The following is a 4,348-nucleotide window of genomic DNA, read 5'->3' on the forward strand; positions in this document are numbered from 1 at the left end:
CCATTGGCCTTCATTAGACACTTGACAACATTTTTAAATTTAAAAAAATTAATGAGCTTTGTTCAGATGTAATCCGTGTACAGTAAGGTGCATTCGCTTAAGGTTTCTAACTCAGTGAGTTTAACATCACCGTCTGCAGAGACACACACCTCACTGCATCACTTCAAAACGTTCCCTCCTGCCCGGCATGGTCCACCTGCTCTGCGCCCCGTACCCCAGGCAACGGCTAATCTGCCTCTGTCTTTAGTGTTTGGTTTGAATTTTCTAGAATTTTCTGTAAGCGGAATAATCCTGCGCGTCCTCTTGTGTCCGGCTTCTCTCCCTCGGCCCGGGCATCCTGAGATTCCCCTGCATTGCCGAGTGTGTCAGAAATGTGCTCCCTTTCACTCCTGGGTAATATCCCACTGTTTGCCCATCCTCATCTGCTCGCTGGTGGGCCCAGAGAGCGCTCACCCCGTCAGCACAGGGGCCGGCCTTTGCCGGCCTGACGCGCTCCTGTGGGCAGTGGGGAGACGCCTGGCGCGTGGGTGGGTGCCCACCATCAGAAGGGCCACTCGGAGGAGAGCGGGGCCTTGAGATATGGGGCCACTTCTGGGGCCAGTGAGGCCACCCTGTGGGACGTCACCCTGTGGGACGTCTGTGCCAAGTTAAGAAGGAGGCATTTCCTGGACCGTGATGTCGGAGCCGCACTGGAGTGGAGAGGCCAGCCTGGCGAAGGCAAAGAGGGGGGCGAGGCCAGCTGGTGGGAAAGCAGGGGCTGGGTTGTGCCTGGCTCTGGACAGCGTTTGGGATTTTCCAAGTGACAGAGGGTTTTAAGCAGAGGAAGGTTGTGGTTAGATCTGCTGATTAGCAAGTGACACCTTGGTCTGAAAAATGGACCCGAGAGTCAAGAGGGGACATGGGACACTGGAGGGGGGGGGGGCGGTTGCAGGTAATCCAGGCTCAGAGCCAGCAATGCTGTGAGTTAGAGTGAGAACACGAAGGCAACCTTGGGGGGATGTGCGGACCACTTGGGACAACCTGGACCTGACTTCAGGATCCCACAGGTGGGTGTTGAGAGGACCCGGATGTGGGGAGGGGCCTGGCTGGCAGCGTTGCCTGGGATGCGGGGCTTCGCCCGCCCACCTCCCCGTGTTTCGGTCAGCTCGGGCTGCCACAGTCAATACCACAGCCGGGGGCCTTTAACAGCAAACGTTTATTTCTCAGAGCTCTGGGGGCTGGGAGTCCAAGATCCAGGGTCTGGTGAGGGCTCGCTTCCTGCTGTGTAAACGGCCACCTTCTCCCTCTGCTCTCATGTGTCAGAGAGAGAGGGAAGGTCTCTCGAGTCTTCTTATAAGGACACTAGTCCCATCACAGGGGCTCCACCCTCGTGACCTAATCACCCCCCAGAGACCTGCCTCTTAATACCAACATGCTGGGGATTTGGGCTTCAACATGTGGATTTGGGGGGACAGATGCATTCAGTCCGTAACACTCCTTGGCCTCCTGTCCTGGATTTCCAGTTGCTCTGTCTGGAAGCCCAACTTCCTGCTCTCACTCCAATCACCATTCACGGCCAGGGCTGGGGCTGGTGCCCCGTGCTGCTCTGGGCCCTTCCCACGTTCCAGGTCCCCGGGCATGCGCATGAGGCTTTCTGGGAATCCTAAGGTCTGGACTCACTCTGCGGTGACTCATGATCTTCGCCCCCTGGAAGGGTCAAGAACAGCTCCCTGTCCCTAATGGCTTCTTCTCCATGAAGGCCCCAGGCTGCAGGCTCTCATGGAAGCTTCTGTCCCAGGGCTTCGCTCCAGACCACAAGGAATCTCTCCACGGCCCTGACCTTTGTCCCAACCCCCTGGGTTCTCCCACTCCTGTTCTGTTGCTTCTGCTCTGCCCTTGCTGCTTAGCCCAGACACTTCCCCCTGCTGACCTTGCCCGTTGACTCATCTTCCAACTTTGCCACTGGGCACTCCCTTGTGACATTTTGGTCCCATGCCCTACAGGGACAATCTTGTTCACTTGTATGAGCTCCACGGGGTCACTATAGCTGGAGACAGTCTGGAGGGAGGGATTTCATTGTCACACGCCACCCACCCGGAGGGCACTCCTGGACCACTGCTGATGGGCCGGCTTTGCCCTCTAACACCCAGCCCTTCTCTGTCCCACTGCTCTGGGCAAGGGCACCTGTGCCGTCCAGACACTCCTCTAGGCCCCTGGCCACTGCCTCCTGTCCCTCTGCTGAGCCCTGCTGCTCCCCCTGAGGATCCCTGACTCCCATTATAACCAAGAGGCATGGCTAGATCAGGGCGCGTGACCCAGCTTGCTCAATCAGAAGTCCACACCCGTGACGACCACGCAAGTTCAAGCTCATGTAGAAACTTAACACTCTCAGCAACTGTCCTACGAGGACCAGATGTGAGCCAAAAGTTAGGGAAAGACTGCACACAGTCTCCTTTGGCCAGTAATTCTGCAGAATACCCAGCTTTATGAGATACTTTTGATGGAATTTCACTTGAACGCCTCAACATTATAGACTTAATTACCTGCAGCTTCATTTGCCATGATTAACGGCTCAGCCCTGCTGGGGTGACACCTGGCCACAGTCGTTTACAGGAACGTGGTGGTGGCTGCGTGAGAAGGCCAAATCGGCCCATTTGTTCACATCTTCTGATCAAAGATGCAAAACACTGATTTTCACTGAATATCTGAGACAAGCCAAAGCCTCAGGCCAAGGAAGCCAGTTTTCACTGGATGGATCTTTAAGAACCCTGGAAGCTGTAATGCAGCACGGTCCCTCTCCAGCCATACAAGTGGTCCTGCATCCTTTGTGGGGCAGTGCATCCAACCAGGTGCCCTGCTCTTTCCTTATCCTGCCAACATGATTTTAATGCATGTCTACTTAACTATACTTAATGCCTCTGGTTCAGTGGACTCCTTTGAAGAGGAAAAGACTGATTTGCATGCAAATGCAAGCAGAGGAAACATAAGTAGATGCTGGGAGGAGGAAGGAATCTTTTGTAGGTTATGAAGATTAGCAGCACAGATGCCTCATCTTCTACATAAAAATCAACCGGTGCAGGCACTCCCTGTTGATGTAGCACTTAACAGTTTGCAAGGGCTTCCACATACCTGATCTCATTACATCAAGAGCGCTTCAAATCTCAAACTCCCAATTTATTCCTTACTGAAAGGTATATACAAAATAGATAAACAAGTTTATACTGCAGAGCACAGGGAACTATATTCAATATCTTGTAGCAGTTTACGGTGAACAAGAATATGAGAACGAATATATGTATGTTCATGTATGACTGGAGCAGTGTGCTGCACACCAGAAATTGACACAACGTTGTAAACTGACTAGACCTCAATAAAAAAAAAAAAAAAAAAAAAAAAAGAGCACTTCAGTGACGTGGCTTCCGCTTCTGGGCTAAGCGAAAGGGTTGCCAACAGGACTCGAGAGAGCCTCTCACACCTCCAAGACAAGCCCTGTTCAAGACCTGGCACTCCCTACTTTGTGCCTTAATCTGTGGGGTTAAAAAAAAAAAACCTCAAACTGGAACCAAAATCATGGGCAATCCAGGAGTGGTATGATTGACATCAGTGTTTTATACACTTTACAGTTTCCTTTTAGTGTTCTAGAGGAGTCTGTTAAGTTCAATATAGATACCAAAATATCTATGGTAACTATTAAAAAAACAGAACTAAAGTGCATAATGTCCAAACTGTTAGGGGGGAAAAGTGAAATGAAGAGTGAAAATGCAACTGATCTCACAGAAGGCAAGAAAGGATGGAAGAGGGTGGGCAGACAGAAAAGATAGGACAAGTGGCATAAAATAAGTAATGTAAATGGATAAAAATACGTCGTAATCAAAACAAATGTAAATGCGCCAAACTCTTAAACAAATTGACAAAGATTTTCAGACTAAGTTTGAAAAAAAATCCAGCAATACCCTGTCTGTAAGAACTGCATCTAATCATTATAGTGAACACTTACATGTGCTCTCTATGTGCCAAGCACTGTTTATGTTAGTTCTTTTACTCCTCCCAGCAGCCCAGAGGGACAGGCACTATTTTGATAAGAAAAATCAGTCATAAAGAAGTTAAATAACTTGCCCAAGGTCACATAACCTGAGTGGCACAGTCATGATTTAAAAACCAGGCAAACTCCTCCTGGAGTCCATACTTTCAAATCTCTCTATCATACCACCTCTTACAGAAGGCCCCAGAAAGGGGAAGGGGAAAGGACAGAGAAATATCCAGCAGGTAAATATTAACCAAAGGAAAGCTGGCGTAATGACATTACAACAGACTTCAAGGAAAAAGATATTATCAAAGATAGAGAAATAGAAGGTACATTTCTTAGAAG

This window comes from Camelus bactrianus, chromosome 11, assembly GCF_048773025.1.
Source record: "Camelus bactrianus isolate YW-2024 breed Bactrian camel chromosome 11, ASM4877302v1, whole genome shotgun sequence".
Lineage (NCBI taxonomy): Eukaryota > Metazoa > Chordata > Mammalia > Artiodactyla > Camelidae > Camelus > Camelus bactrianus.